Source organism: Pleurodeles waltl, chromosome 4_1, assembly GCF_031143425.1.
Source record: "Pleurodeles waltl isolate 20211129_DDA chromosome 4_1, aPleWal1.hap1.20221129, whole genome shotgun sequence".
Lineage (NCBI taxonomy): Eukaryota > Metazoa > Chordata > Amphibia > Caudata > Salamandridae > Pleurodeles > Pleurodeles waltl.
In genome coordinates this window covers 427,674,385-427,686,384 of record NC_090442.1, presented here as the reverse complement: position 1 = coordinate 427,686,384, position 12,000 = coordinate 427,674,385, and positions in this window count along the sequence as shown.

The following is a 12,000-nucleotide window of genomic DNA, read 5'->3' as shown; positions in this document are numbered from 1 at the left end:
TTTTTGGGCAGGAAGGTGTCCCTTCCTGCACACAAGCAATCATTCCTACAACACACACCATTGTTCAAGGGTGCCTGCTTTGGGGCAAGGCAGCCAATTGTGTGCCACCTCAGTGGAGGAGGACAGGAATGCACTGTATCTTTCAGATGCAGCTTATTCTTGTTCTTTCTTGTTTGTTGAAGGGCAATGCAACAAGAAGCCTTGCAGCACTTCCCTGTTCCACAATTTTGTAAATAAGCCACTATGTTTTATTTAGCACTGTCAAGCTAGCACACTTTGCAAATCCTCTGGGGCAGAAAGACCATTTACTAAAAAAGGTCCCACAAATGCTACTGAGCACCCTTGAGGAAGGTCCATTGTTGGACCTAGCCCTTTTTGCAGGGTCGTCCTATCCCTGTTGTGAGGCTCACGGGCAGGTGGAAAACCTTGACGGAGGTCCTGCATTCCTGCTGGACCCTCTAGACAAACTTTGGGACTCACGGGCGGGGTGGTAGCCTCGACAGAGGTCCCCATTACTGCTTGAATCTTGTGGCCCATGGCAGGCTGGGGTAGTGACCCTTGACGGAGGTCCAAGGCCCTGCCCATGCCACATGAGGATCTGAGCAGAGGAGCTCCATGGTCGGGCACGGATAATCCCATTTCATCCCCATCGTTTGGTGCCCACTGCAGGTGGCACACACCAGTTCGGGTGAGAATAAGGCAACATGATCTGTGCATTCCTGATGTTGTGGTTACATTCATGATGTTATTTTGCTATATGCTAATACCACAAGTTTGTCTAACGTTTCCTTTTCGTGGGAAGTCATGATACTGTTTGATAAATTCTTGTGATGCGTTTCTGAGGACAAATGCCTTTCTGATGAGGTGTTCTCATGACTTGCCATGTATTTTCGGATGTTCCTGTTATGGGCATTTATGAGTATTTGTTCTTCAGGACATGTGTATTCTTTTAGTAATGTGTACCTGACTACTGCTAATGTTGCAGAATATCCAGTAACCTATATGTGGATGTGACTACAGCTGGCTTTCACAGAGTAATAGTACTGTGTAATGTTCTGACAACTGCGTGGGTAGCAGGGTATTGCTGACATGTTATGTTTGGTCTAATGATGTTGTGTACAATGCAGGTTATTTTTAAATACCTTGGTGTTGTGTTTCCTTTGTGGGAATAGTGCATTACGTGTGTTGTGTGTGTTGTGCAAAAGCAATACACATTGCCTCTGGGATAGACCTGACTGCTTGTGCCAAGCTACCAAGGGGGTGAGCAGGGGTTATCTTGGATGTATAACTCCCTCGTCCTGAGTGGGAGGGTTCTAGCTGGCTTAGGTGCATATCCTAGCCAACCAGAAACCCCATTGCTAATATTAACATTATTTATGGCCTCTGTCACTGAGAACGGTTAATGTCCATAAGGGAAGCCACTTAGTTAATGTTATACCCCATGCACCGAGAATTGAAAGACTCAAAGGAGCATAACCAGCACACTTCAAGTTCAAGTGCAGGAACATTCCTATACAGTAGGTAATGACCACTTTTGTGAGATTGTACAAATTTCACAAGAGTGGTGGTCATTTTGGGCTCAGCTCTATTTAAACCATGGCAAAACTCACTGTTTACTATTAAGATATTTCCCTGAGTTGGCCTTCATTTTCTGATGGTGGTCTGGCAGGTTTTTGTCCTGCAGTGGTCCAGTGCTCCTGTGCCTTTGGTGGTGTGAGAGGGCTTTCTGCAGCATAGTTTGCAAGAAAGAATTCTTCTTCTTCACAATGGTATCTTGGATGGTAACGGGCTACCACTAGATTTATTAGAAAAACATTTTCAAGCATATTAGATTGCGAACCTGTAAAAGGAAAGGCAACAGAGAGAAGAAAAGAAAAAAAGCAAAGCAAAATGTTCTTGTTTGAAAATGCATGTGTATCAATAATAAATTGTACAGTGGTTTCTCAAATGTAGGAAATCCACCTTTTCTGAGTAGTCACTCCTGAATTCTTTGCCTTTTGCTGGACCCTTTAGAACTCTTTGGGGGTCATTCCGACCCCGGGGACCACGGAAGCACCGCCAACAGGCTGGCGGTGCTTCCAGGGCCATTCTGACCACGGCGGTAAAGCCACGGTCAGAAAAGAGGAACCGGCGGTTTCCCGCCGGTTTTCCCCTGGCCCAGGGAATCCTCCATGCCGGCGCTGCTTGCAGCGCTGCCATGGGGATTCCGACCCCCTTCCCGCCAGCCTTTTTCTGACGGGTTTTCACCGCCAGAAACAGGATGGCGGGAACGGGTGTCGTGGGGCCCCTGGGGGCCCCTGCACTGCCCATGCCACTGGCATGGGCAGTGCAGGGGCCCCCTAACAGGGCCCCATAAAGATTTTCACTGTCTGCTTTGCAGACAGTGAAAATCGCGACGGGTGCCACTGCACCTGTCGCACCCTGCAACTCCGCCGGCTCCATTCGGAGTCGGCTTCCTTGTTGCAGGGTCTTTCCCGCTGGGCCGGCCGGCGCCCTTTTGGCGGTCGCCCGCCGGCCCAGCGGGAAAGCCAGAATGGCATCCGCGGTCTCCTGACCGCAGAGCGGCCATTTGGCGGTGACCGCATGGCGGGCTGCGACCGCCGCCCGCCGCGGTCAGAATGACCGCCTTTGTGTTTTAACTCTGCTAACCAGTGATAACATGCCTGGGCTCCCCCATGAATGATGCCCTAAAAACTACGTTTCATCCGTCCTCTGAGATGTATCACCTGAAGTTCAGGAATAGGAAGAGGCAGTAACACCAGTCATAGGTTGATTTTGTGGATACTTCAACTAAGGCACTGGAAGGGCAGCAAAGTAGTTGATTATGATGGGCTGTACAATGTGAGATGAAAGATCATATTTTAAGTAATAGTTTTAGAGTTGCACTAGCACTTAATAGGCCCCACACTCACTGTTCCCATAGACCATACGAAGGAAGGTGACATCTAGATTAGCAACAAAGTGTCCAAAAAGTTAACTGTTAGTGTCCACAGGAATGATGTTTCAGGTACTCCTCCACAAAGGCAAGGGGAAGGCCAGGATAATACAGAGAATTTCCCAAAAAGGCCCCAAAAGAGTTTTGAGGGAAAGGATTCACAGACCTCTTCAGAGCAGAGAAGGGGTGGTTGTGGTGGGTGGAATCCCAGGGTGCTCTTTCACCCTCCCCAGGGTTATGGCTGCGTCTGATCAGGGTATTAGAAGAGGGTCTCTGTTTGCCTTATGACCTCCACATGGGTGGCCAAAACAGCAAAGGGAGAAAATTATTTCCAGGAACGAAGGGTAGTGCATGTTCTAGTAACCTTTGGTTGGTAGGTGGCCCCAGAAGGTAAGCTGATGATCTAGGAGGGTGGTAGCCGACACTCCAAGAAAGTCACAGTAAATGGAGTCCCTGTCACTGCTCTGTAGGATTTCTGTCAGCCAAAACATTGTGTTAGTAAAGTTGGTTTCCTCAGAACAGTTCCTGCCAGAACAGGGCTGTAGAGTGATCTCGGCCCATAAGCAGTACTTGTTCCACCCAATCGCCCTGGTATCCATTGAATAAGAGGCTGTACTTGCCCAGAGTAAGGTCATTGTCAGTCCCCAGATGCCCAGTGATTGCATCTGTCGGGCCTGCAAACCCAGATATGCCTCAGCAAAAAACGTCTGAGTTGATCATTTGCCATTGCAGGGACCAATGCTTGTTTCCAGAGATCAATGCTTGTTGGAACTAATGCTTGTTAGAAAACACATGTTGCACAAGCCTCAGCATTCCTATGACTCAGACTGGGTGTGGCCAGATGCAGTTGGTATTTAAACCACACCTGGCTTGAGTGAATTGCTTGCTGTGAAGGTCACCAGCTGCAGAGAAGGAATCTTTGCTCCTCTGCTTTTGATCTTCATGTTCTGTTCTGTCCAGCATCTTGGAGGCCGCTTCTGGAAGAAGGAGAAACTGATGGAATTAACCCTTAAAAAGGCAGTAAAGCGATGCATGCAATTTAAGAACACTTATTGCTAAAACTTGATACTTGCTGACCTGAAACTTAATAAGTGAATGTTCCAGGATGTGATGCACCTAAAAGGGAACATCTTTGATTTTTAAGGTCATTGGGATGTTCGCCACTTGTCATGCTATAATGATTATTGTAGTTGCATGCATTATAGCACGGAAAGGAGTTTCTATAGAACAATTGTTATGAAAGCAATATACTGTGAATGTTTATGATCACTGAGCTTAATGTGGCATTACTATTGTTGTTAGCGATACGATGGACTGTGAATACATTTAATATCGCTCAGTTCAAAGTGGCATTTGCACTATTTCAATTGTTGCTGGTGATGGGGAACATTCTGTGTTTGGTGCTTACACAAAGTTGAAGCTTATCTTTGCCATGCTCAAAATTACGCTGTGATGTAATAGTGATAAGCTGGTTGTTCATGAAGTTGAAGTTGATTAACCCTATGCTTTCATAGAAATACAACATGATCCGTAATCCTTGATATTAACCCTTTGTTTTCACTGTGAATAAAAATAAAACACTGAATTGCATTCCTCGCAATACTAGCACAGTACAATGATTAACCCATGAATATCTGGAGAATCTAATTCCCTGAGAGTTTGTTGTTATTATTGTTGCCTATGTAAATGTCTATGAGTCAAGTGAGTCAGCATCTTGGGAAATCTTATCATGTGAAACACACAAGATATCCACTGAACATCACAGAACATCACAAGGGTGGGCAGGGTCTTCACCAGAAGAAGAAGGGGGGACACAAACAATAACAAGGAGTGTTGCTTAGGTTCTCATTAGGGTAGTGAGACTACTGGATTGGGGCAATGAAATCACCTAGGTTGTGGGTACTGAGTACAATTCCTGGTGTCACCTGTTGGCCTAATCCGGGGTTTTCAGCTAACTAGCAGCACCCCATCTCTGACCGAGATGATTGTGGCAACTGAGCTCATGGTGAGATAGACTCCCCAGGGAATCGTGGTACATCAGATCTCATCCCGTTCTCTCAGTTACTAAGATCTCACTCAGGCAAAGACAACAGAGGCAGTATATATTTAAATAAGCATTTATTAAAATATTTGCTTCTTAGATAAAAGCAGAGGCATAGCAATAATGAGGATAATGAAAAACAATAGGAGCAGGCATGTGACTAACATGTAAAACACAAGAACAGTTCTACCATGCTGTCTAAATAGGGGAGTCGATCTATATCCTCTCATCTACGCTAAGTATGAGCACAGCGTACTAAGCCTAATTTGCCCTTTGGGTTTTCCCCTGTGAGAACATCATCCCTCATACCTGAAAAGGAGGCCTGAGGTCTAAAAAGACACCGTTCCCATCTGGATCGGGGGTCGGTCGTCTAAGCAGGTAGCTGTAGTGAAGCTTACAGCAATCAGCATACAATATTGGTCATCTGGCTGGAATCTCCCTCTAACGTGCTTCGAACTAAGGGGTGTTTTAATAATAAAACAGCTGACATTCTAAGAAATGGTCCCCACGTATGAGTGTGTGTTTTTCTGTGAATACTGGATACACAGCATACAACGTTTGTTGGCAACCCTATCTGACAGTAGCCTTGGAGGAAGCACAAAGTGAACTATATGTCATACTAAGAATGAAATGCTTTCCTAGGTTAAAGAACAAGATAGAGAGAAATAAAACAGCACTGCAAATGAAGCCATTGCTAGAAAAATAAAGCAATGTGGAATAAAATGTAGGAAGGTGAAAGTGCACAGCTGCAGGCCTAGTAAGCTAAACCAATGTGCCAAGAACATGACAAAAATAGCTACACAACAGGAGGTCTCTAAAGGGTCCCAAAGTATTTCTTCAAGTCAGGTCTCTCATCCCCCACTGAAAAGAAGAAGAGCTGGTTCCCTGACAATAGGTCTGCAGGGAAGGCACCCCCAAAGTGCTTTGAATGACAGCAGGAAGGACACATCAAGGGAGGTTCCAAGTGTCCCAAATGGGCACAGCCCCTCACCAGTGGGCAGTCATGGGATTTGGCTAGTTTAGTGCTCGGGGAGGAGATTGTCCCAGACAGTGTGGGGGCACAGAGTAGAGGTTAACCTAGTGTGCTTGGTTGATGGAGAAATGAAGCAGAGAACCCACATGCCTAGTAATACTATGAAGTACATGAAGTGGGTCACCATAAACTGGGCAGAAGGCGGAGGCTCTGAAAGACACTGAGGCTAGTATGACGACCATCCAGTGTTATCTGGAGTCCTCAGAGCATTTAGGGCCAGATGTACAAAGCTTTTTGCATGGTGCAAACAGCGAAATTCGCTGTTTGAACTATGCAAAAAGAACATCGCGATGCACATTCCCATTTTGCGAGTCGGTAACCTGGTTACCGACTCACAAAATGGGAATGCGACTCGCAAATAGGAAGGGGTGTTCCCGTTCCTATTTGCGATTCGCATCGCGATGTAGAATTGCTTTGTGACCGCGAATGGGACCCCTTCCCCTTTGTGAATGGCTCTGAAAACATTTTTTTCAGAGCAGGCAGTGGTCCTATGCTCTGAAAAAATGAAACAAAAACGTTTCATTTTTACGTGTGTATTGCAACTCGTTTTCCTTTAAGGAAAACGGGCTGCAATGCAAAAAAAAAAACACTGCTTTATTAAAAAGCAGTCACAGACAGGGTGCTCTGCTGTCTCCAGCAGGCCACCATCCCTGTGAGTGCTGCGAATCGCAAGAGGGTCGCAAATTGCGACCCATCTTATGAATTTTCATGAGGTGGGTCTTTGCGACCCCCTTGTGATTCGTAGATGGTGTCAGGGACAACATCCTGCATCCGGCAATTGGGAGTCGCAATGCCGGTTTTACCTACTTCTGGCCCTTAGACCCTAATGGTGATCCTGCCAACTGTGAGAACCACTACCCATTGGCTCTGGTTCCCTTTGAATGGGAGGGGGTGTCTCATGTTCCTTTAGGGTAGCTGTGAGTCATTTCATGCCTGTGGACTGTCTGATTGGCAATGACCTGGAGCATACCACCTGGAAAGAGGAGGAGCTCAAGTCCACTTAGAGATGTTAGGGTTGCCTAAGTGGATGTGCCTGAGCAAATGGTCCATGGCCGCCTGAGAGGGTGGTCAGACGAACCTAGAGAGTGGAAGAATGGACCAAGATTCTGCCAAAAAGAGGAAGGGAAATGTGTGTGGGAAACCTGCTCCTGAAACTCCCATGTTCTGGGAGGAGACTGACCCTGAGGTAGACGCTGCAGGGCCTGATGGTGAGGAAGTGACTGTACTGGGGAACCTGCCTGAGCTGTCCAATAGACAGTAGAAAGGAAGTCCCACCAGGGAGGACTTCTGCAAGGTGAGGAGGGAATGTCATACTCCTGTCGGTCTTCTACAACATGCTGAGACCCAGACAGCTTGTGGTGCCTCTGGCAAACACCTGATTTAGTGGGAGAATGGTCTCCTGTATCGTGAGCCTAATGCTCCTAAGCCTGGGGCAACCTGTGTATTGCTGGTCCCCCAGTGCTACAGCACCTTCCTACTGGGGCTGGCTCATGATGTTCCCTTGGCAGGTATTTTAGGGCAGGACAAGACTTTTCACAGGCTTGTCACACACTTCTACTGGCCTCAAATGAGGAAGGCCTCGGATGAGTTCTCTAGGACCTGTCCTACCTTCCAGAAGAGATGCGAGACAGGTGGATGTGCAAGGCCCCCTACAACCTTTTCCTATCGTTGGCACTGAAGGTGAGGGCCTCAACATCATTGGGCCTCTGGACCCCAAGAAAGCCATGGGCAACCGATTTATTCTGGCCTTGGTAGAAAATGCCACCCAGTAACCGGAGGCTATCCGTCTAAGGACTGTGGCTGCGCACACAGTGGCCAGGGCACTGAGGGTGGTCTTTACGCGCATGGGTTTCCCCAAGGACGTGGTATCTGACTGGGGTACCAATTTCATATTGGGGTACATGGAGGCCATGTGTAAGAAGTGTGGGGTAACCTACAAGTTCTCTACTCCTTATCCCCCCATCAAGTGAATGGGCTTGTTGGGACTCTAAAAGGTGGGGTCTGTGGGTCTGTCAAAACCCATGAGGCATAATTAGGATGTCCTACTGCCATGTCTTTTATGTGCATATAGGGAGGTATCACAGAAGAGGGTTCGCTTCCCTACCTTTGTATGGGCAACCAGTATGAGAACCTCTTAGACTTGTATAGGAGGGCTGGGAGCAAGAGTCCCAGAAGAGCCATCCAGATGTGGTTGGCAATATGCAGGCACTCTGCAACCAGACAGTATGCTTCTGAAAACTTGCACAAGAATCTGGAAGCTAACCAGGAGAACATGAAACTCTAGTATGACCAGGATGTCACACTGGTTGAGTTTCAGCCTGGCCAAAAAAGATGGAACCCAGGGCCCTGCAAGACAGCTGGTCTGGGCCTTATGAGGTTAAGGGGCATAAGAGTGATGTCACCTACCTGGTGGACCTCGAGTCTCCCAGGAACCCCACTTCAAGAGGTCTGAGCTTACCATGGTCCTGGTTACTGATGATGGGGTTGAAGAGGAGATTGAACCTCTCCCTGACCGTCTATCTTCCAAGGAGCAGGATGAGTCAGTGGAGAGTGTCAGCCTCTCCCCTACACTAACCCTAGACTGACAGAGGGACTGCAGCCAGTTTCTGGGGCAGTTTGCCTCTTTATTCTCACTTACCCCTGGACTCACTACATGATGTACCCATGATATTGACATTGGGAACAGCACATCTGTGAAAAAACAAATTTACAGGTTGTCTGACAAAGTTAGGGCAGCATTAAGGAGGAAGTTACCAAGATGCTTGCATTAGGGGTTATTGAGCCCTCAAACAGCCCAGCCCAGTGGTAGTGGTCCCCAAGGCTGCCCCTTGTGGTGTCACAACTGAACTTACGTTCTGTGTGAACTAGCGTGGGCTCAATGCAGTCACCAAGACTGATGCATACCGCATCCCCCTAACCGATGAGCTCATAGACCACCTTGGAGCTGCCACGTTTCTCAGCACATTTGACTTAACGTCTGGGTACTGGAGGATTGCTTTGATTAAGGAGGCCAGTGGAGTGCAGGCCTGACTATCAAGGCCAGTAAGTGCCAGATAGGGCAGGTTTCAGTGGTCTGCTTGGGTCACCAAGTAGGAGGTGGCAAGGTGCAACCCCTCCAGCCCACAAATGAAACCAGTCTAGGCTGGGACCCCCCCAAGACCGAGACAGAGGTGAGAGCCTTCCTAGGCCTGACTGGCTATTACCGGAGATTTGTTAAGGGATATGGCACCATTGTTTCCCCCTTCCCAGAGCTGACTTGAGGAGGCAACTACGACAAAGGTGTGCCACAAAGCTTTTGACACCCTAAAGGAGGCTATGTGCACTGCACTCATACTCAAGGCCCCTGATTTCTCCCAAGAATGAATTGTACAGACAGACGCCTCAGAGCATGGCATAGGGGCTGTGCTCTCACAGCTAAACCAAGAGGGACTGTGTAGCTTTCATCAGTAGGAGGCTACTTCCCAGGGAGCAGAGGTGGAGCGCAATAGAAAGGAAAGGCTTTGCTGTGGGCTGGACACTGAAGAAGCTGAGACCATACCTGTTTGATACTCACTTCTGGGCTCAGACAGATCACAGGACCCTCATATGAGTAAATCAGATGAGGGGTGTGAATCCCATACTGTTGAGGTGATCCATCTCCCTACAGGGAATCAATGCTGATGACCTCTACAAGTTCTTCTTCCTTAGTGAAGAGAACTCCCAACGAGTTGGGTAGCTCTCCCCACTTTCAACTGTGAGGACGCATGGTAGATCTAACATCCTTGGCATGGTTTTCCATAACTATTTTGGCCTCAGACCTCCCATTTTGCTGACCTAATTTTTACTGGCTTTAGAACTCTGGGCACTTTGCCACAGCTAACCAGTGCTAAAGTGCATGTGGTCTCTGCCTAAAACATGCTATCATTGGTTTATCCACAATTGGCATATTTAATTTACTTATAAATCCCTAGTAACGTGCACTACATGTGCCCAGGGCCTGTAAATGAAATGCTACTAGTGGGCCTGCAGCACTAATGGTGCCACCAACTTCAGTAGCACTTCAAACATGTCTCAGGCCCGCCATTGCAGAGCCTGTGTGTGCAGTTATGAACTACTGTGTCAACCGGTCCAGTTAACCCTCTTGCCAGGCCCAAACCTTCTGTTTTAATACATATAAGTCACCCCTAAGTTAGACTTTGGACATGGCAAGGGTAGGGTTCAGTGATCTAAGAAAGCAGGACATATACTCTTAAGTTTTACATACCCTGGAAGTGGAGAAAAAAAATATATATAATTTTGCACTATTGCAAGGCCTATCTCTCCCATAGGATAACATCTGGATTACCTTATTACATTTTATAAATATAATTTCCAATTGTAAAGAGATGAGACCCCCAAGGTTTTTGTCTCTGGAATCACACTTTAAAAGCTCAATTTATGGTGATTTTAAATTGTAATTATGAAAATGACACTTTTAGAAAGTTGGAATTTTCTTATGATAACCATCTGATGCCTTCTGCTTGTCTCTGAATAGATGTCTGGGTTGGTGACAGCTGTGCTCTTGTGTATTCCATCCAGAAAGCTACACACAAAGGGAGCTTAGGTGTGACTGATGGGCCATTCACAACCTGACAGGCCATTCTAGGCAGGGTGGGAGGGAGGAGCTGAGACTTAGACCTGAATGGGCTGTGTCCTAATCCCACACAAAAGGATGCACCACCCTGTGTAGTGAGGAGCCTGGAGCCAAAGCAGGAAGGGCAAGGACTCTGCTCTTCAAAGGCCTCTATTTGAAGTCTCCCCCACTTTAAGGTACCACTGGGTATAAGATCTGGACCTCAGTACAATTCTGGACCTATGGATACTCTGTCAAGAAAAAGGACTGCTGTGTTGATGAACGATATGTCACTCTGTTGGACTCTGCTGGACTCTTGTTCTGCATGCTGACCTGCTGTCTGCTGCTCTCTTTGCCTGATAATGAGGAAGACAGGACCGGAACCTCTCCAACTCAGAACCAAATTGATTCCAAGGACTTGCTGGCTTGCCTCCTGTTCTTCTGAAGTCTCAGAGCCACAAAATACTTCGAAATTATCACCAACAACACCTGAACTTTGCTTGCTGCATGTCTTGCCCTGCCAAGTGGTGCTTACCTAGTCTAGGACCTTGAAAGGGGGTATAAAGTGCTGCCAGCACTTGTGCATTGAGGCCACTGCACTGATTGGAACTTGTCTTGGCGTCCTTGGCGTGGTCTCCCCTAACTTTTTGCCTCTTCTTCCCTGGTTGTTGATGTGTGCTGGACTCTGACTTTGCTGTTTTTGATACTCTGGGCACTTTACCGCTACTAACCAGTGCTAAGTGCAGGTGCTCCTGTGTAAAATGTATGTGTAATTGGCTATTCATGATTGGTATATTGGCAGCTCCAAAACCTTTTCAAGAAAAAGATAATTTAAAAAGACAGTTTATCAACTGTGTTTATTATCTTTTTCTTAAAAAGGGGCGGGCCACGGGGGGAGCAAGCACTTGAGGAGAGTGCACAGAGCACTCCCCTCAGATCGCATGTGTGTTTGGCTGGTCGTCTTGGGACGACCAAACACACATGTGCACAGGGCACAGTTGCTGGGCTGGAGAGAGCCTGCACAGGCTCCCAGTCTGCCTGGGAGAGTCCTGGCTGGGCGCTCCCAGCCAGTCCTAACGCTGCCCTAAGCAGCACCAAGATTGGCGCAAGGCAGTCTTGGAGCCTGTGCCTGCAGCAGAAGGAAGCAGAGATGGAGGAGCGGCAGAAGACCGAGCATGGAGTTCAGGTAAGTTTATTTTTTTAAATGTATTAATACTTTTCCCCTCCCTCTACCCCCTCTGCTCCCCCCTCACGCGCACTGCCTTCCCCCTTTAACACCTGTGATCTGCGACTGTTAGAAAGTCCCTAGTAAAGTGCACCTAAGGTGCCCAGGGCCTATAAATCAAATGCTACTAGTGGGCCTGTAGTACTGGTTATGCCACCCAAGTGAGTAGCCCTGT